General features: G+C 46.6%; 1 protein-coding gene across 3 annotated transcripts in view; it reads right to left on the bottom strand.

Annotated features, from left to right (window-relative positions):
* LOC139273369 (zinc finger protein 239-like) overlaps positions 1 to 22,289 on the bottom strand; it is a 52,218-nt gene extending 29,929 nt beyond the window's left edge. Inside the window, exons 1-2 of one of the 3 annotated variants that reach the window (XM_070890197.1) lie at positions 22,214 to 22,289; positions 21,468 to 21,636 (exon numbers count right to left, since the gene is read on the bottom strand). The gene's annotated coding sequence lies outside the window, so the exon portion shown is untranslated. Of the gene's footprint in view, positions 1 to 21,467; positions 21,637 to 21,787; positions 21,903 to 22,192 lie in introns of those variants that run through there. The other 2 variants (XM_070890199.1, XM_070890198.1) reach the window with 2 other exon arrangements.
* Positions 22,290 to 22,433: the final 144 nt, after the last annotated feature.

Genomic DNA, 22,433 nt, shown 5'->3' with positions numbered 1-22,433 from the left:
TTCCGGAGATGAGGGGATTACCTTATGATGATAGATTGAGTAGACTGGGTCTTTACTCTTTGGAGTTCAGAAGGATGAGGGGTGATCTTATAGAAACATTTAAGATAATGAAAGGGATAGACAAGAGAGAGGCATAGAGGTTGTTTCCACTGGTCGGGGAGACGAGAACTAGGGGGCACAGCCTCAAAATACGGGGGAGCCAATTTTAAACCGAGTTGAGAGGGAATTTCTTCTCCCAGAGGGTTGTAAATCTGTGGAATTCTCTGCCCAAGGAAGCAGTTGAGGCTAGCTCATTGAATGTATTCAAATCACAGATAGATAGATTTTTAACCAATAAGGGAATTAAGGGTTACGGGGAGCAGGCGGGTAAGTGGAGCTAAGTCCACGGCCAGATCAGCCATGATCTTGTTGAATGGCGGAGCAGGCTCGAGGGGCTAGATGGCCTACTCCTGTTCCTAATTCTTATGTTCTTATGTTATGCTTGATTTAAACATCGAAGGTGAGAGAGATGCTTTGGGCACATGCTAAGTCCTGTAGCTGAAAGGGATTAACAGACTGGATTTTGTGTTTTGTGTTTCGTGATCCTAGGCATGTTAGTTATCCCTACCCTGGACACCAAGGCAAAGAGAGGCACTCTGGAAGGTATGGGGAACTGGGCCTTGTTCCTGAGAGTAACCAAAGGTATCAGAACTGAAATAATCTCGAGTTAGAAAGGAGAAAAGGTCCAAAATGTAACAGGACATCAATTAGTCTCCTCTTATCATGGAGATAACACATATTGACACATTGTATTATTTCAAATATCAAAATATTAAACTCCAGCCCAGTTTTAGGGGTTATTAAGATCAGCAGAAACAAAACCCAACTGACAGAACGAACATCATGCAGTCAGGATGCAATTACCAGCAGTAATAATAGTGGAACTCAGCCCCTGCAGTCACTTGTGAACTCGCAATTCAGAGACTGAGTGAATCCCTTCCCACACTTCCCCAGTGTGAACTCGCTGGAGTTTCAGTAGATCGGATGACTGAGTGAAACCCTGCCGACACATGGAGCAGGTGAACGGCCTCGCTCTGGTGTGACTGCGATGATGAATTTCTAGATCAGACTGGGAACTGAATCCCTTCCCACAGTCCATACATTCCCACAGCTTCCACATGGTGCGGGTGTCCTTGTATTTCTCCAGGTTGGACGATCAGTTGAAGTTTCGTCCACACACAGAACACGTGTAGTTTTTCCCCGCTGTGAATGGTGCAATGTTTATAGAGCTGTCTGACTGATTGAAGTTCTTTCCACAGGCAGTGCACTGGAACACTCTCACTTGGATGTGTGTGTGTCTCGGTGCTTTGCCAGTCACACTGATGTTTGAAATATTTTCCCACAGACAGAATAGACAAACATTGCTCCTTCCACATTCAAAGGCCAATGATGTTCATCATTTCCAGCTGACATGGTTGGGTTCAGTTCTGCATCCTCTGTGTGCAGAGCGAGGATAAAATCAATCAGCTGCTGATTTTCTCTGCTGGTCACTGGGCCCTTTTTGCTGGCCCAATAGGGTGAGCCTGTGCTGGCACAATAGGATGAGCCTGGGCTGGCCCAATAGGATGAGCTCAGGCCCAGGGTCACCAAACGACTATCAGCACAAGAAGGCTCCCTTTCAGGGGCCACTGACCTGGGCACAAACATGTGACCAATCAAACTGACAGACACCATGAAGCCCCGCCCATCCTTTGTCCCTGCACAAAGGGCCCCGCATGCGCCGCAAGACCCGTCCTGACCAATATGGCGGCCGCTGCACCCACTGCCCCCCCCTCGTCCTGACCAAGATGGCGGCTGCTGAGCCTCCTCCCCTGCCCTGATTAAGATGGCGGCCGCTGAGGCCGCTCCCCCGGGCGCTCACTGAGCGGGCCTGGAACCCGGGGGCAAACACAGGGCCTGCGTGTTGTGATTCGGTGCCTGGGGCCGAGCCCGGGTGTGCGTGAAGCGGATGGTGCAGAGTGTTGTCTCTCGGGCCTGGGCCTGCAATCAGGCTGTGCGAAGCCCGCGTCCCCCGGGGTTTATTAAACCAGGGAACTATTTGTTCTGCACTTTTCTGACTGACAGGCGACAAGAATCTACAACTAGGGGGCATAGTTTCAGAATAAGGGGCTGCCCATTTAAAACGGAAATGAGGAAGAATTTCTTCTCCCAGAGGCTCGTGAATCTTTGGAATTCTCTGCCCCAGATAGCTGTGGAGGCTGGCTCATTGAACATATTTAAGGTGGAGAGAGACAAATTTTTGAATAAGCGATTCAATGGTTTATGGGGAGCAGGCAGGGAAGTGGAGTTGAAGCCAAGATCAGATCAGCCATGATATTGAATGGCGAAGCGGGCTCGAGGGGCCAGATGGCCTACTCCTGCTCCTATTTGTTTGTCTTATGTTCTTATGTCCTTCCTATCCACTCTATCTGGGACCTCATAATTTCATACACCTCAATTAAGTCTCCCCTCAGCCTCCTCTATTTCAAAAAAAACAACACCAGCCCATCCAAACTTTCCTCATAGCTAAAATTCTTCAGTCGAGGTAACATCCCCGTGATTCTCCTCTGTACCCTCTCCAACGCAATCACATCTTTCCTGTAATGTGGTGACCAGAACTGTGTGAGTACTCTAGCTATGTCCTAACTTGTGTTTTACACAGTTTTAGCATAACCTCCAGAGGGAGGTGGGAGTCTGGAACTTACTGCCTGAAAGAGTAGTAGAGGCAGAAACCCTCATCGCATTTACAAAACTACTTGGATATGCACTAGATGTGCCGTAACCCACAGGGCTACAGACCAAGAGCTGGAAAGTGGGATTAGGCTGGATAGCTGTTTTTCAGCCACACAGACACGATGGGCCAAATGTCCTCCTTCTGTGTTGTAAACTATTACGATTCCATGGCACTAATCTCCTTCTGTCTGCTATAAACCAACCCCAGAGTCAGTGACACCAATCTCCTCCTGTCTGATATAAACCCACCCCAGAGTCAGTGACACCAATCTCCTCCTGTCTGATATAAACCAACCCCACAGGCACTGACACCAATCTCCTCCTGTCTGATATAAACCAACCCCACAGGCACTGACACCAATCTCCTCCTGTCCGCTATAAACCAACCGCTGTCACGAACACCAATCTCCTGTCTGCTATAAACCAACCTTCATCATCACAGGCAGTTCCTCGGAGTCAAGGATGACTTGCTTCCACATTAAAAAGGAGGTCTCCGATGTCTATTAAGTCCAATGTGGAAGCTAGTCTCTGTCGCAGGTTGGACAGACAGTGGTTGAAAGTACGTTGATTGAAGTGCCGGTTTGTTGAAGTGCTTGGGTTGTCGTGCGTTCCTTCCGTCGTATGCGCTTGGTCTCCGTTTGCTGCAGGTGAAGAGACGCGAAGTGTTCAACGCACTCACGGATTATTCGCTTCCATTTTGAGTGATCTTGCGCCAGGGATTCCCAGGTGTTGGTGGGGATGTTGAACTTCTTCAAGGAGGCTTTGAATGTATCCTAGAAGTGTGTCCTCTGCCCCCCTGGGGATCGCTTGCCGTGACGAAGCTCCAAGAAGAGCGCTTGCTTTGGGAGTCTCGTATCGAGCATGTGGACGTGGCCCGTCCATCGTAGCTGATCGAACATGGTCAATGCTTCAATGCTGAGGATGTTGGTGCATCTATCCTGCCAATGGATTTGCAGGATCTTCTGCAGGCAGCGTTGATGGTACTTCTCCAGTGCTTTGATGTGCCTGCTGTATAGTCCATGTCTGAGAAGCATGTCTGAGGGCAGGTATCACTACTGCTCTGTAGACCATGTGCTTTGTGCCGCTTTTAGGATTCTAGTGTTCAAACACTCTATTCCTTAGGTGACCAATTGCTGCGCTAGCACACTGAAGGCGGTGTTGGACCTCGTCACCATTATCTGCCCTTGTTGACAGTAGGCTCCCGAGGCATGGAAAATGATCCACATGGTCCACACAGCACTGCCCTCCGGATTTTGATAATCCGGAGGGCAGTGCTGTGTGACAGGGGTCAGGTTGATAGAGCACCTTTGTTTTATGGATGTTTAGTGTAAGGCCGATGCTCTCAGACGCTATGGTGAACGTGCTGATGATGGTTTGGAGTTCGTCCTCTGAGTGAGTGCAGACGCAAGCATCATCTGCATATTGTAATTCGATGACAGAGGATGGCATGACCTTGAACAGTTTCCCGTTTGTTCTATGGATTATCTCCACTCCAGCGGGAAGCTTACTGACGGTGAGATGTAGCATTGCAGCAAGGAAGATCGAGAAGAGCGTTGGTGCAGTGACACAGCCTTGCTTCTCCCCGGTTCATACATGAATTGGGTCTGTGGTGGATCTATTGGTCAGGATCATGACTTGCATGTGATCATGAAGCAAGCGGTGAATGGTGACAAATTTTTGAGGACAGCCGAATTTGAAGAGTACACTCCATAATCCCTCAGAGTTGACAGTGTCAAGGGCCTTGGTCAGGTCAAAGAAGGTTGAATCAACTCCACAGTCACTGACACCAAGCTCCTCCCATGTGATATAAACCAACCCTTGTCACTGACACCAAGTGGACTGGGAAAATATGTTAAAGGGTAAGACTGTAGAAACGCAATGGCAAACATTTAAGGAGATATTTCATAACCCTCAGCAAAGATTTATTCAAGTGAGAAATAAAGATGCTAAGAGAAGGATGAACCATCCCTGGCTAACTAAGGATGTAAAGGATGGTATCAAATTGAATTTCCAGAAAGCATTGATAAATTGCCACACAAAAGGTTACTGTACAAGCTAAGAGCTCACGGGGTTAGGGGTAATATATTAGCATGGATAGAGGATTGGCTAACGAACAGAAAACAGAGTCAGGACAAATGGGTCATTTTCAGGTTGGCAAACTGTAATTTTTGGGGTGCCGCAGGGATCAGTGCTGGGGCCTCAACTATTTACAATTGATATTAATGACTTGATGAAGGGACCAAGTGTAACGTAGCCGCATTTGCTGATGATACAAAGATAGGTGGGAAAACAAGTTGTGAGGAGGACGCAAAGAATCTACAAAGGGATATAGATAGGCTCAATGAGTGCGCAAAAATCTGGCAGATGGACTATAATGCAGTAAAATATCAGGTTATCCGCTTTGGCAGAAAAAATAAAAAAGCAAATTATTATTTAAATGGGGATGGATTACAAATGTTGTAGTACAGAGGGATCTGGGGGTTCTTGTACATGAAACTCAAAAAGTTAGCATGCAGATACAGCAAATAATCAGGAAGGCAAATGGAATGCTGGCCTTTATTGCAAGGGGGATGGAGTATAAAAGTATGGAAGTCCTGCTACAACTGTACAGGATGTTGGTAAGACCACACCTGGAGTACTGCATGCAGTTTTGGTCTGGAGTTGTCTCCAGTTCCGTGCTGAGGGGATTGCTACACCAGACGGGAGAGACAACATTTGGGGACACTGATTCCCCACCAATTCCCATTCCCCTTCTTTCTGGTGGATAATGGAGGGGCCACTGTGTGTAATGTGCAAGTCAGTAAGAATTGTCAGCAAGCTCTTTCTAATTGGAGATTTTATTCAGTAGAAACTTTCACACTCTATTGTAGATTTTGTACCAAAGATCAATTTAGAATTAAAGTAAAAGATCATAATTTTATTGCAAACTGAATTTCTGTTGTGAGTCACTGAATTAAAGGGAAAGATAACACCAATGGACACTGCAGCCCCAAGAACACAATCAGCAATATCTCCAGAATATTAAAGTCCAGCCCAGTTATAGGGTTATTAACATCAGCAGAAACAAACCCCAACTGTCAGAATGAACATGGTTCAGTTGGGATGTGATTAACAGCAGCAATAACAGCAGATTCCAACCCCTGCAGTCACTTGTGAACTCGCTGGTGTCTCAGCAGGTGGGATGATCGAGTGAATCACTTCCCACACACGGAGCAGGTGAACGGCCTCTCCCGGGTGTGAACGCGCTGGTGTGTCAGCAGGGTGGATGATGTAATGAATCCCTTCCCACACTCAGCAGGTGAACGGCCGCTCCCCAGTGTGATCTCGCTGGTGTGTCAGCAGGGTGGATGAATGAGTGAATGAATTTCCAGCTCAGATGGTGATCTCAATACCTTCCTACAGTCACCACATTTCCACGGTTTCTCCATGGTTGGGGTATCCTTGTGACTCTCCATGATTGGATGATCAGTTGAAGCCTGACCTCGCACTTTCCACGTTATACTCCATCTGCCAAATTTTTGCCCAATCACTTAGCCTGTCTGTCCTTTTGCAGATTTTGTGTGACCTCACACATTGCTTTTCCTCCCATCTTTGCATCGTCAGCAAACTTGGCTACGTTACAGTCTGTCCCTTCTTCCAAGTCGTTAATATAGATTGTAAATAGTTGGGGTCCCAGCACTGATCCCTGCAGCACCCCACTAGTTACTAGATGCCAACCCGAGAATGAACCATTTATCCCGACTCTCTGTTTTCTGTTAGTTAGCCAATCCTCTATCTGTGCTAATATATTGCCCCCAACCTCCTCAACATTTCCTCATAAGTCCACCCACTCATCTCCGGAATCAACTGAGTGACCGTCTCTGAACTGCCTCCCCTCTCCTCCCCTGAAGATGCTGACTCTGGCTGGTTTCAATTCTGCACTCACTGGTAACCCTCCCACTCCTCCCCGAAGATGCTCACTCTGGCTGTATTCAGTTCTACACTCACTGGTTCCCTTCCCTCCCCTCCCCTGAAGGTGTAGACTCCGGATGGGCTCATATATAGACTCTTTGGTCTCCTAAAGGAGCTGACGGTGGCTGTGTTCAATTCTACACTCAATAGTTCCCCTCCCTCCCATCTGCCCCTCCTCTGAAGATGCTGACTCTCTCTGGTTTCAGTTCTGTACTCATTGGTTAACATAAGAACATAAGAAATATGAGCAGGAGTAGGCCATACGGCCCCTCGAGCCTGCTCCTCCATTTAACATGATCATGGCTGATCCTATCATGGACTCGGGTCCACTTCCCTGCCCATTCCCCACAGCCCCTTATCGTTTAAGAAACTGTATCTCTGTCTTAAATTTATTCAACGACCCAGCTTCCACAGCTCTCTGAGACATCAAATTCCACAGATTTACAACCCTCAGAGAAGAAATTTCTCCTCATATCAATTTTAAATGGGCGGCCCCTATTCTAAGATTATGCCCTCTAGTTCTAGTCTCCCTCATCAGTGGAAACATTCTCTATGCATCTACCTTGTCAAGTCCCTCATAATCTGATACGTTTCGATAAGATCACCTCTCATTCTTCTGAACTCCAATGAGTAGAGGCCCAACCTACTCAACCTTTTCTCGTAAGTCAACCCCCTCATTCCCGGAATCAACCTTGTGAACTTTTTCTGAACTGCCTCCAAAGCAAGTATATCCTTTCGTAAATATGGAAACCAAAACTGCACGCAATATTCCAGGTGTGGACTCACCAATACTCTGTACAACTGTAGCAAGACTTCCCTGGTTTTATACTCCATCCCCTTTGTAATATATAGCAAGATTCCATTGGCCTTCCTGATCACTTGCTGTACCTGCATACTAACCTTTTGTGTTTCATGCACAAGTACCCTCAGGTCACATGATACTGCAGCACGTTGCAATTTTTCTCCATTTAAATAATAACTTGCTCTTTGATTTTACAGTACAGCGGGACCTGGGGGTACTTGTGCATGAAACACAAAAGGATAGTATGCAGGTACAGCAAGTGATCAGGAAGGCCAATGGTATCTTGGCCTTTATTGCAAAGGGGATGGAGTATAAAAGCAGGGAAGGCTTGCGACAGCTATACAAGGTTTTGGTGAGGCCACACCTGGAATACTGTGTGCAATTTTGGTTTCCATATTTACGAAAGGATATACTTCCTTTGGAGACAGTTCAGAGAAGGTTCACTAGGTGGATTCCGGGGATGAGGAGGCTGACTTATGAGGAAAGGCTGAGTAGGTTGGGTCTCTACTCATTGGAGTTCAGAAGAATGAGAGGCGATCTTATCGAAACGTATAAGATTATGAGGGGGCTCGACAAGGTGGATGCAGAGAGGATGTTTCCACTGATGGGGGAGACTAGAACGAGAGGGCACGATCTTAGAATAAGGGGCCGTCCATTTAAAACAGAGATGAGGAGAAATTTCTTTTCTCAGAGGTTTGTAAATCTGTGTAATTCGCTGCCTCAGAGAGCTGTGGAAGCTGGGACATTGAATAAATTTAAGACAGAAATAGATTTTTAAACGATAAGGGATTATGGGGAGCAAGCCTGGAAGTGGAGCGGAGTCCATATAGCCTACTCCTGTGCTTATTTCTTATGTTCTTCTGTGCACTGTCTAATGAAACACTCCCAGGACAGGTGCAGCACAGATTAGATACAGAGTAAAGCTCCCTCTGCACTGTCCCATCAAACACTCCCAGGGCAGGTACATCATGGGGTTAGATACAGAGTAAAGCTCCCTCTACACTGTCCCATCAAACAGTCCCAGGGAAGGTACAGCACGGGTTAGATACAGAGTAAATCTCCCTTATTACAACAGTGACTACAATCCAAAAGTACTTCATTGGCTGTAAAGTGCTTTGAAAGGTCCGGTGGTCGTGAAAGACGCCAAATAAATCCAAGTCTTTCTCTCTCGACACTGTCCCATCAGACACTGCTAGCCCATAAAGAGCATGGCGCAGGGAGATTGTTGAGGCACTGCAATGATGTCATAAAGTATGGCCATTCAGCCCAACTGGTCCACTCCTTGTCCATTTAAAGGTGGAGAGCTGGGACATCCTGTCTCAACACACATCCCCCTGTTCATACTGAGAATCCCCGGGGAAGGCCCAAGGCCCAGAATGTGGAACACAACCCAGGGGGAAAGAGGAGGAGAGCTGGTGCAGTGTGGAAGATGAGAGAGGAGTCTGCTCATTCCCCGGGGCAGATCAGACAAAGTGCTTTGAGTGGTGGGTCCAGCAGTGAAACTGAAATGAAACCATAGGGAATAAATAAAGATCCAATCCAAGGGAACAAGCAACGGGTCATTGGGCAGAAATCACAACCGGCCCAGAATTATTCAATGGGCGAGCATCGATTGCTCATTGTGGGAAGTTCTACACTTCAACCATCTATTGAGTGAAGAAATGTTTCCTAACATCTCTCCTGAATGGCCTGGCTCTGATTTTAAGGTTATGTCCCCTCGTCCGAGACACCCACCACAGCAGAATCAATTTCTCTCTATCTACCCGAGCAATTGCTTTCAAATTCATACTAAATTCCCACAGACTAGGTGGAGTATGGGTTAGATACAGAGTAAAGTTCCCTCTACACTGCCGCAGGGCAAACTTCGGTGTCCATCCCGACTGCGCTGCTGGCAGCTTACCAATTAACATTCAGCAGCAGTACGATCTACCACTGCACTGAAAACTTTCCACCCGCAGCTCCTGATCAGTTTCAGGTTAAAGCTCCCTCTAAACTGTCCCATCAAGCACTCCCAGGGCAGGGGCAGCAGAAATCTGTGTCAGAGAAACTGTACCCCAGAGAAAGTCGGTGCCAGAGGAAACTGTACCCCAGTGAGAGTCAGTGCCGGAGGAAACTGTACCCCAGTGAGAGTCAGTGCCAGAGGAAACTGTACCCCAGTGAGAGTCAGTGCCAGAGGAAACTGTACCCCAGTGAGAGTCAGTGCCAGAGGAAACTGTACCCTAGTGAGGCAGTGTCAGCAGAAACTGTACCCCAGTGAGAGTCAGTGCCAGAGGAAACTGTACCCGAGTGAGAGTCAGTGCCAGAGGAAACTGTACCCCAGTGAGAGTCAGTGCCAGAGGAAACTGTATCCGAGTGAGAGTCAGTGTCAGAGGAAACTGTATCCGAGTGAGAGTCATTGCCAGAGGAAACTGTATCCCAGTGAGAGTCAGCGTCAGCGGAAATTGTACGCCAGTGAGAGACAGTGCTAGAGGAAACTGTACCCCAGAGAGAGTCAGTGCCAGAGGAAACTGTACCCCAGTGAGAGCTAGTGCCAGAGGAAACTGCACCCCAGTGAGAGCTTGTGCCAGAGGAAACTGTATCCGAGTGAGAGTCAGTGCCAGAGGAAACTGTATCCCAGTGAGAGTCAGCGTCAGCGGAAATTGTACACCAGAGAGAGACAGTGCTAGAGGAAACTGTACCCCAGAGAGAGTCAGTGCCAGAGGAAACTGTACCCCAGTGAGAGTCAGTGGCAGAGGAAACTGTATCCCAGTGAGTCAGTGCCAGAGGAAACTGTACCCCAGTGAGAGCTAGTGCCAGAGGAAACTGTACCCCAGTGAGAGTCAGTGCCAGAGGAAACTGTACCCCAGTGAGAGTCAGTGCCAGAGGAAACTGTAATCCAGTGAGTCAGTGCCAGAGGAAACTGTACCCCAGTGAGAGCTAGTGCCAGAGGAAACTGTACCCCAGTGAGAGTCAGTGCCAGAGGAAACTGTATCCCAGTGAGTCAGTGTCAGAGGAAACTGTACCCTGGTGAGAGTCCGTGCCAGAGAAAACTGTATCCCAGTGAGTCAGTGTCAGAGGAAACTGTACCCCAGTGAGAGCTAATGCCAGAGGAAACTGTACCCCAGTGAGAGTCAGTGCCAGAGGAAACTCTACCCCAGTGAGAGTCAGTGCCAGAGGAAACTGTACCCGTGAGAGTCAGTGCCAGAGTCAACTGTGTGGATATCTGAACGGAATATATGGAATTAAGGACAGGAAGGTAAACGGGATATATGAAAATGTATAAGCCATGGAAGAATAGCTGGGAGAATGTCAGATTGCAAATAGTGCAACATCAGCATAGCTAACAGTCTGTCTCAGGGTTTCAAGTCACTACTCCTACCAATCTAATTGTAACATGAAATAAATCTGCAGAATTGCAAGGTCTCAGCTAATAGTCACACCACTAGATTGGAACATTTAGAGGCAATACTTGAGCTTTCAAGAAAAACATCTCATATAGATTGACTAATGAGTGGCTGAGTTAGACTGTCAATCCATTTGTATTTTGTTATCTGATTTCAAAACTGTATAACTGTTAACGCTTTACGATGTAACTTCACCTATCCGTAGGGAGTGTGTACGCTCTATCCAGAGAGTATATCTTCTGTCTGATAGGTCTTACTGGCCGGTAATAAATACTGCTTTGTTCAAGGCACAAGAGGTATTCGACTCAGTAATTTTACTGAACCAGATTGAAGTAATAGAATCCGAGAATTAATATTTGGTGTCAGAAGTGGGATCTCAACGGACGACTGCCGAAAACTTGCGAATTAAGAGCCAGACTAGCCTTGGACGAGACGAGGGGAAAGTGGCCACTGGAGTGAGTATGATTTCAATACTGCTCCAGTTTCCCCCGGTTTCAAAAGTCTGAGGAAAGTTTAGCCACTCGCTGGTTCTCAGGTAGTGTCTGAACGAGATCCAGGACAATCTGGTGAATACCTTTCAAACTTAGAATAGGGATAGAGATAGGGAAATTGCGCGATGACGCAAACCAAGCGGCGACTTGGAAAGATAGTTAGAGCTAGATAGGGATGGATGATCAATCATGGATCCAAAAATTAATAGGAAAGAAAAGAGACTCTTGTGAATGTCTGTTTAAATGAGAAATGCTTCTGTGATTTTTACTGTAAAAAAAAAAGCCGGGGAGTTGTGGTTTGTTTTATCTCAAACAGAATGAAAGTTTGTTTTAACCCTTCGTAGTGTTGTCCTGTATGTGGGAAGTTTAAGAGTGTGAACCTTATTGAATTACGTATATTCGGATGATAAGTTACGGAGCCAGGAAATGCACAAAGGATAGGTTTGTTAAAAAAAAAAGAAAAAATTACATGGTCCCGGTGGTTAAAAAAGAGAAAAACTTGTTGAAAGAAAACATTCAGAGAAGGCACAGCAAAACAACTGAGATGGATTCAAAAGGATTTTTTTTTTTTTAATTATATTAAATAACACGACCTTGAGGCTGGAACAATTGAGATAATGAAAAGCAGTCCACAGCCTACGTGCCAGACTTCTCTCTAGTCATGGAAAAAATTGTTACGTACTAAATAGGTGCTGAAAGAAAAAAATGTTCTGAGATTCCACTGCAGTAAAAAAAAATCACTCCTGTCCAATTGGCAGAAAAACTCCATTAAATTAGGGCTTTCATTGACTGATTGAATTTAAACTGCGCAGTAACGCGAAAGGATAGGGAAATTTGGAGACTGAAAGAAATAAGAAATCAAATTTAGAAAATTAGGCTTACAGGGAATAAAATGGGGATTTAATTAGAGGATAGGTGTTCAACTCAGGTACGACGTCGACCTTGTATATCACTTGGCCCGTCTAGGGTCTGATTGAATTTTTTTTAAAAACCCCGCGCAGCAACTCGGAAGGTAGGGCCGACGCGAACGCGCAGTGGCGCAGACGCACAAACAACGCGAGACGCGCAGCAGCGCGAGCGTGCGGCCGAGAGGAGAAGGGCCGAAGCGAACGCGCAGGGAAGCGAACGCGCAGGAAAGCGAACGCGCAGTGACGTAGACGCGCAGTACGTAAACGCGCAGTGAACGTACACGCGCAGTGACGCCAAGGCGCAGCAACGCGAATCGCGAAAGTCAGTGCTAATGTCAGTAAGTCTTTGTAAGTCTTAAGTGTTTACAGTTTTAAGTAAAGTTTTAAGTATCCTAAATCGTGTGGCGACGCGAACCGCGCAGCGACGCGGGCAAGTGTTAGAAGTCTTTGTCTATCTTGTATTGAAATCGCGCGGCGACGCGGGTAAGTGTTAGAAGTCCTTGTTTATCTTTTAAAGTTTTAAGTATCTTAACTCGCGCGTCGACGCGATCCACGGGTCGACGCGGATTGCGTGGCGACGTGAACTGCGAGGCAACGCGGATTGCGCGGCGACGTGAACTGCGAGGCGACGTGGGAGTTTTAAGTATCGCACGGCGACGCGAACCGCGCGGCGACGCGCGTAAGTGTTAGCATTAGTAAAGTTTGGTTATTTGGAGTTAGTTAAAGTCAGTGTTAGTTTCTGTAAAGTCTGTGTCTATTTTTAAGTTTGTTTAAATTGCACGACGACACGAACGCGTAACGACACAGTAATACGAGGAGCAGCGTGAAAATGGGTAATCAGTTAGATAAAACAACGGATGCAGATAGTCCGCTACAAAAGCTCTGTGAGGAATTCCCTGAAAGAGCTGAAGACTTTAGAAAATTATCAGGAGCCCTGAATAAATTATTAGGAGATGACCAGTGGCCTCTAGGTGGCACTATAAGCGTAGAGGTAGCAAAAAAAAAGCACAGGGATTAATTTGGAGAAGGGGACGAGGAAAAGGGGATAAAAATTGAATTGCCACCTGGCGACATTATTGTCAGAAATTAAAAGATGCATCACTTCTGTCAAGTTGGCAAACAAATGCTATTAAATTAGGACTTTCATTGACAGAGGGAACACATGTTAAAACTGTAGACGTCTTAAAGAAAGAATGTGCGCACGAGAAACTTGCTAAGAGATCCTCTGGGACCTCTGAGAAAGGTATTGATCAACTACAAGTTAAAATGGCTGGCTTTGTGTTAACCGAGGCTGATGATGAAATTGATGAGTGGCCACTGACTCAGCGCCCAACGGCGCCTCCCGCACCCCCTGGCCTCTTGCTCCAGTCCTCTTCCCAACACCCTCCACCTAACACTCCGGTAAAAAGAGTAGTTAAAAATAACCCCATACCACCAAAGCAACAAACCCGAACTGACTCCTCATCCTCTGATAGCGATTCGGATCCCCAGTTTACAAGCAATATAGCCGAAAGGACCAGATCTCACACTCGAAAGGGCAGAACTATATCTCGACATCACAAACAGTCCCGTAAATTTTCTAGTCAATCTACCAGTCCAAGTTGTGAAAGACATAGCAAACACCCCCGCCGATCGAGACGCAGAACTGTCAAGCAGTCAGACAGCTCTGAAACATCCTCCGGCCTAGAAATGATTTCCAAGATCCCAAAGTCCCGACACCAATTCCCTGTCAGACCAATGCCAAACCCTGATGCACAACAAGCTGTAGACCACCTCTCTATAGATGTCTGTGATCTTCAAACAACTATTTGATTGCTCATGCTATCCAGACAGATGGAGAGGACAGTTAGATATTATTGGCAGGCAAAGGGGAGGGGGGAGGTGCGCCCCCAACCCGGGTCAAGACTGAATACGTGACTAGAAAGGAAGAGCCATCTCGGGAGGAAGGATCAATAGAACCGTAGTGTTGCATTGGATGGATAAGCAAGGATACGGTTATACTAAACAACCAAACGGCCCGAGCCCTGCTAATAAACCTCCCTATTGTCCCCGGCATGGTATGGGAAGAGGCCGGGACTGGGTAAGAGGAATTGACTGTTTTAATTGTGGACAGGAAGGACATTGGAATAAAAATTGCCCCTACCGTCAGCATGGAAAAGGAAGAAGAAGAGGAGGGGGGCAAGGGGGGAGAGGAGGATCTTACACTAACTTCTCCCAGAACAACCCCTTTGGTCAATTGTCCCCCAATTGACTACACAGCTTGATTGTGCAGGGATCCTCCCCGGACGACGAACCCATTCTGAATGAGTGGCAACCCTTTTTGATAGATACGGGAGCCTTCATGTCTTCTGTACAATCAAAGCTTAAACTCCCTGCCTCTACTGAAACACAGGAACTTTCAGGATTCCTGGGACAAATCTCGACATTCCCAGTGTCAGAACCGGTTAAAATGGGTTACCAGGAAGAATCGGTGGAGCATCGAGTTGTTATCACAACCAATCTGGACTGTAACTTGATGGCTAGAGACCTCCTTTGCAAATTCCAGTTGCATTTGGAGTGTGGAGATGATGGGATTATTGTAAAACAGGAAACCCTTAAGCGGCAGTATTATACCACTAGAACCCCTCAGTGGTGGTCTCTGGACCTGCCGCAGGCACCCTATCACGTGACCCTAGCATACGATCCCAGTGGAAAGAATCAGGACCTGCAGAACTTTTATCAGGATGAAGAAGGGGAAGTGAAGGGAATTCTATGTAGGGCTAGAGTGACTGGACTGGAAAGAGTGGCAGATTTTGTGGAAGTGGATAAGAATCTGTGGAAACAGCCCCTAACAATGGCACCGTATATTGCTCGTGAAGTATTAGCCCCTCACTATGCTAAAGATTTGGGAGTTATGGTACGCAAGGCCATAGATGAGGCTGACCCTACCAGCCGGGATGTGCAAATCGTAAAACATGGCCGAACAGTCCAATTTCATGGGGACCCCGAGAAGGTCTTAAGGACTCTACAGCATCATACTGGCTCCGGCATAGCTGACTATGTGGATCCTCATGTGTGGGCAGAGAACCCCTCCCAAGTGGGTTATACTCCCATTGATCCGATTGAGATCCCAGTGCAGGGCAATGTGGACTGGCCCTCTATCCGACAGAACCCACTGAAATCACAGGCAATCCTAAACTGACCTTTCGGCACTGTACTGCAATTAATCCGGCCTGTATTCTTACTGAGCCACCCCAAGATGAGGAAGAACCCAGTCATGATTGCTTATCTTTAATTTAAGAGGCCACATCAGTCAGGGAAGATTTAGTTGATGTACCAATGGAAGATCCAGACTGTATTCTTACTGAGCCAACCCAAGATGAGGAAGAACCCAGTCATGATTGTTTATGTATGTTGACGGAAGTACTTCTATTAATCCAGAAGATACACGAATCTCAGGATACGCCATAGTAAACCAGGAGAATCAGGTCTTGGAATCTGCCGCTTTGAAACCGCCTATTCTGCTCAACAAGCTGAACTATTCGCCCTCACCCGAGCCTGTATCTTGGCCAAAGATCTCAAAGTCAATGTCTATATCGACTCTAGGTATGTCTTTGGGGTGGTCCATGATTTCGGACAATTATGGAAAAATAGAGGATTCCTAACCTCACAGGGGAATGAGATATCTCATAAGCAGTTAGTATCTGATTTGTTGCAAGCCCTCATGTTCCCCAAACGCATTGCCATTGTCAAATGTACCGCCCATACTACCGGAAATTCTCTGGTTGATATAGGGAATCATTGTCCTGACCAAGAGGCCAAACAGGCCTCTCGTGACCAACAGATGGTAGTGCCCAAAATTATGAGTCAGACTAAAAATCCTGCGAAGGATAAGTTAGCCTCGGAAAAACCAATGCCAACCATCCAAGATGTTATAAAAGCACAGGAGGACGCTCCTGAAAAAGATAAACTGTTGTGGAAATATTATGCATGTACTTATGACAATGTTTCTAAACTCTGGACCATTCCCGCGGAACAGACTTGCATGTCTGACAAGTTGGCTCTATGGGTTATTGAATGTATACATTTTGCTACTCATTGTGGAGCAAGGACCACGAGTGACACACTTTTGGCTACTTGGGGGCACCCTAGACTCCAGGCGCTCACCCAGAACATCAGTAGTCGTTGCCTGGTTGGCCAGTAACATAATCCAGGGAAGGGAGTCCCCTGTGATTGGGGTAAAACGCCCCTACCCGAAGGTCCCTTTGAGACATTTCAGTTGGACTACATTGAGTTGCAAAAGGTTCAGTGTTACAAATATGTGTTAGTAATAGTAGATGTGTTTAGCAGATGGATTGAAGCCTACCCTAACCTGGACAATAAGACTCAGACTGTTGTTAAGGTGTTAATGAGGGAAATTGTTCCTAGATATGAGATCTCAGCTAGACTGATGACCACCTATGTTCTTTCTCTGACTCAGGCTCTGCGACTAGTTCACAACCAGGTTCAAGATGCTCACCTCGACCTCCCAGTTTTACCCGAATTGTCCCTCGTGGCACCAGGGAAGTATGGATTCGGAAGGGATTAGAGCCACAATGGGAGGGGCCTTTTTAGGTGTCACTCACTACCCCCACTGCAGCCAAGGTTGAGGGGAAAAGTGCCTGGGTTCACCTGCACCACTGCAAGCTCATCACCATTTAAACAAATTTTGCTGGTTAGTCTAATTCCTGTTTCTGTTCCAGATCTCCTCTTCCCCATAGCTGAACAAGGCAGTTGAAGGAGGATCAGTTTGAACTTTTACCCGTAAGACAGCCAAATACACTGACGGAGACCTGAAGGGAAACGTGAAAACAGAACTCTTTTTATCAGCTAAATAATTGGACTATTTATAAGATGAGACTGTGTCTGTATGCTACTGTCTGCATAATAGTGTTGATATATGACAGTTTTGGTGCACGGGAAGGAAGACAAAGGCGAGAGCTCCATGTAAACACCTTTTTGTATATGTCTTACGTTTATGCGGAAAAAGAGCACTTCTCTAAATGCTGGGTGTGTTCACATATCGCTATACATTCCAAAGGGGGAATTCCTTTGCACACCGTTCCACTGACCCTAACTGAGACTGTTAGATAGATTCAAAGAAACGATATTGGAACAGGTAGCTAACCGCACTGCTGAGGCTCTGGAGGGCATCACAGCTGAAATGGTAGCGATAAGGACCGTAGCATTACAAAACCGAATGGCCCTCGATTACCTGTTAGCTGAGAAAGGGGGAACGTGTGCCCTGATAGGATCTGAATGTTGCACTTACATTCCTGATAGTTCAGAAAACATAACCCACCTTGCCGATCACACAAGGAGGGAGGTGAAGAAGTTATCCACACCAGCAAAAGAACTTAGCAGGTTTGATAATAATTACCTGCTGTTTGATTGTTGGTTGCCTTAACCTCTGCTGTAAAGTAATGATGACAAGGTTAGCAGACCCTCTTGTGGTCAAGGGTTCCCGGGTTATGATCCAACAAAGTAGAGAACTACTCAACAATATGATTCTGGAGAGGGAGTGCGAACGGATGAATGCAATACTCATAGAATGATCCTAAATGTTATCATAGAATGATAAAAGGGGGGATGTGGATATCTGAACGGAATATATGGAATTAAGGACAGTAAGGTAAACGGGATATATGAAAATGTATAAGCCATGGAAGAATAGCTGGGAGAATGTCAGATTGCAGATAGTGCAACATCAGCATAGCTAACCGTCTGTCTCAAGGTTTCAAGTCACTACTCCTGCCAATAACATCTAATTGTAACATGAAATAAATCTGCAGAATTGCAAGGTCTCAGCTAATAGTCACACCACTAGATTGGAACATTTAGAGGCAATGCTTGAGCTTTCAAGAAAAACATCTCATATAGATTGACTAATGAGTGGCTGAGTTAGACTGTCAATTCATTTGTATTTTGTTATCTGATTTCAAAACTGTATAACTGTTAACGCTTTACGATGTAACTTCACCTATCCGTAGGGAGTGTGTACGCTCTATCCAGAGAGTATATCTTCTGTCTGATAGGTCTTACTGGCCGGTAATAAAGACTGCTTTGTTCAAAGCACAAGAGGTATTCGACTCAGTAATTTTACTGAACCAGATTGAAGTAAAAGAATCTGAGAATTAACAACTGTACCCGTGAGAGTCAGTGCCAGAGGAAACTACCCCAGTGAGAGTCACTGCCAGAGGAAACTGTATTCCAGTGAGAGTCAATGGCAGAGGAAACTGTACCCCAGTGAGAGTCAGTGCCAGAGGAAACTACCCCAGTGAGAGTCAGTGCCAGAGGAAACTACCCCAGAGAGAGTCAGTGCCAGAGGAAACTGTATTCCAGTGAGAGTCAGTGCCAGAGGAAACTACCCCAGTGAGAGTCAGTGCCAGAGGAAACTGTACCCGTGAGAGTCAGTGCCAGAGTCAACTGTACCCGTGAGTCAGTGCCAGAGGAAAGTACCCCAGTGAGAGTCACTGCCAGAGGAAACTGTATTCCAGTAAGAGTCAGTGGCAGAGGAAACTGTACCCCAGTGAGTCAGTGCCAGAGGAAACTACCCCAGTGAGAGTCAGTGTCAGAGGAAACTGTACCCCAGTGAGAGTCAGTGCCAGAGGAAACTACCCCAGAGAGAGTCAGTGCCAGAGGAAACTGTATTCCAGTGAGAGTCAGTGCCAGAGGAAACTACCCCAGTGAGAGTCAGTGCCAGAGGAAACTACCCCAGTGAGTCAGTGCCTGAGGAAACATGCAGCAGTGCCTGGTCTCCAGTCATCTTGGGTTCCCCTTGCCATTGGAACAAGACCTTGCTCTGCCAAGCCCGTGTGGTAGCTAATGTGCAAGGGCCACCTCACATTAAAAGAATTCATGCTATTAGCAATACATAACAATCCTCTTCCTCTGCAGTTATCAATCTATTGCAATTCCCCATGCCTGTAGTTTCGTTATATTACAATTTGAAATAGCTTCAGTTATCAGCAACAAATTGCATTTATAACACGCCTTAAACATCGTAAAATGTCCCAAGATACTTCACAGGACCATGATCAAACAAAATTTGACACCCAGTCACGTCAGGAAATATTAGCACAGGTGACTAAAAGCTTGTTCAAAAGGGTAGGTATTAAGGAGTATTATAAAGATCGAGAGGTTTAGGGAGGGAATTCCAGAGCTTATGTCCTCGGCAGCTGAAGGTACAGCCACCAATATTGGTGGGATGAAAATTGGGGCTGCTCAAGAGGCCAGAATTGAAGGAATGCAAGGATCTCTGAGGGTTGTAGGGCTGGAGGAGATTACAGCAAGAGGGAGGGGAAAGATCCTCGATGGATTTCGAAACAAGGATGAGAATTTTGAAAGCGAGGCATTGATGGACCAGGAGCCAATTAGTTCAGCGAGCTCAGGGGTGATGGGTGAACGGAAATTGGTACAAGTTGGGATGCGATGGCTGAGGACAGATTGAGTAAAATAGGCCTATATTCTCTGGAGTTTAGAAGAACGGAAGATGATATCATTGAAACATATAAAATTCTTAGAGGAATTGACAAGGGCTGGATAGTCCAGAGTTAGAGGTCCTAGTATTAGGATAAGAGATCGGTCATTTAAGACTATGAGGAGGAGCTATTTCATCATTCAGAGTTGTGAATCTTAAAAATTCTCGATCGAATAGAGATCTTACTGAATGGCGGAGCAGATGGGAGGGGCCGTATGGCCTACTCCTGCTGCTGCTACTTGTGTTCTTGAGTAAGTATATGTGCAGGAGTGTTTTAGAAACATAGAAGAAACATAGAAATTTACAACACAGAAGGAGGCCAATTCGGACCATCGTGTCCAAGTCAGCCGACAAAGAGCCGCACGGCCCTCGGTTAGCAGCCCTAAAGTTACATATAAATCTATGAACAATGAACAATGGCGGAAAGGTAAATAGCACCAGCCCAACCAGTCCGCCTCACACAACTGTGACACCCCTTGCACCAAAACATTCTACACTTCACCCCAACCAGAGCCATGTGATGTCCTGGGAGAGGCAAAAACCAGGTAAAAACCCAGACCAATTTAAGGAAAAAAAATCTCGGAAAATTTCTCTCCTACCCATCCAGGCGATCGAAACTAGTCCAGGAGATCACCCTGGCCATATTCGATTCCGTGCAGCACTTACCATTATATGTGCGCCGGCCAACAAGTGATCTAGTCTAATCCCAATTACCAGCTCTAGCTCCGTAACCCTGCAGGTCACTGCACTTTAAGTGCTTATCCAACCATCTCTTAAAAGTGGTGAGGGTTTCTGTATCCACCACTCTTCCAGGCAGTGAGTTCTAGATCCCCACAACCCTCTGTGTAAAGAAGTCCCCCCCTCAAATCCCCTCTAAACCTTCCACCAACCACCTTAAAACTATGCCCCCTAAGTTTAAGCTTAAGTTTACGGAGAGTATGAGGTGTGAGGCCGATCAGAGGCGTGGATGAGGGTTTGAGTCGATGAGCTGAGGAAGGGGTAGAGACCGGCGATATTATGGAGGGGGAAGTAAGCGTACTCGGTGATTGCGGGAATATAGGCTCGGAAGTTCATCTCGGAGTCAAGTACGACGCCAATCAATAAATTGCAACTCTCCATATCTGTGTTTCAGTATATTAGACTACATATCTCCAGTCATCAATGCTTCAATATTAGTAGTTATCAATATAAGTAGGTATCAATATATTTTCTTATAATTCTAAATGTTGATGAATGAATAATTGATTCTATGGGTGATAGGCCGTGCTGGTCTTTCAGATGGGTCTGTGCATCGTGATCAGTGAATTGTCTCCGTGCTTCCGCTTCAATCTTTCCATTGGTTTTCTCACCAGATGGGAAATATTTGAACATTGAGTTCTGATGGTGTCGGTGTGAGTGCAGCCGCACCTAATGTACAGAGACCGGTCCATCTGCTGGGCTCTGCCTCAAACTGGAGTCACCTCTTAGATCAAAGCCCTTTACTCTAAAACACACACAAGATTCACTGTGACTGTGTTTAGAGAGAGAAACTGATCTCACTTCACATCCCATTACACGGCCTCATGCTGGATAATTGTGCTCGGTGGTCAGACTCTCCCAGTCTCATTTCCTGTCTGACTGTGTTACCTGTGTGTACTGTCTACAGGACCGCTGTGTATCTGAGTAAATGGCACTTTCTCTTACCTTCCTCCCCAGTCGATCTATTGAAGCACTTTCAATCGGAAGGGGCTCACTGGTTGGTGCTCTCACAATCCTGCGCTGGTTCACCTGCTGTTGTTCCTCAGTCCACAATCCCTGTTTCCTTCCAGCTGTGGAACTTTCTCAGTCACTCCGCCATTCACCAGGGGGAGAGCTAATTATGACAGGGCAGAAAATGAGAAGAATATTAATGTTGTGAAATGGAATGGAGTGTAAAGTGTTTTCTCAACATTTCAGCAAAGTACATGTCCAGTATTTCTGTTTGATTTTATCCTTTTCCTCAGATCTCGCACGTCTGGACTTACAGAAAATCACCAGAATTCTCCCCGCGTTACACACTGTCTGATCTCACTGGGCCCACCCCCGGGTTACACACTGTCTGATCTCACTGGGCCCACCCCCGGGTTACACACTGTCTGATCTCACTGGGCCCACCCCCGGGTTACACACTGTCTGATCTCACTGGGCCCACCCCCGGGTTACACACTGTCTGATCTCACTGGGCCCACCCCCGGGTTACACACTGTCTGATCTCACTGGGCCCACCCCCGGGTTACACGCGGGAGGAGAGGCGGGGAGGAGGACGGTTACAGGAGTCGCTCAGCTTTCCCAGGAACCCCCCTCACTCCTCCCTCCCCGGTCAGTCTGTGTCCGGGTCTCTCTTCCCCTCCCCCTCTCCCTCTCCCTCTCTACATCTCTTTTGCTCTCACCCCCTCTGTTCCGTGTCTCACCTCTCCCCCCGGGGCACTCTCCCTCAGCCGCCGATCACTTGCAGCCATTTTGCATTTCTTTCACCAACCGTCGACATCCAGGGATCTGGGACATGCGCAGAGCGCGCTCACCGAGTCGATATGATACGTCGCTGCTATTGGGTGAAAGCATCTGATTGACATCTCGACCCACCAATCGCGGCCCGGCACAGCTCCAGTAACGCCCCGCCCATTCGCACAG

This window comes from Pristiophorus japonicus, chromosome 9 (genome assembly GCF_044704955.1).
Source record: "Pristiophorus japonicus isolate sPriJap1 chromosome 9, sPriJap1.hap1, whole genome shotgun sequence".
Classification (NCBI taxonomy): Eukaryota; Metazoa; Chordata; class Chondrichthyes; family Pristiophoridae; genus Pristiophorus; species Pristiophorus japonicus.
The sequence above is the reverse complement of the archived record's forward strand: the minus strand, read 5'-3'. Positions and strand labels throughout refer to the sequence as shown.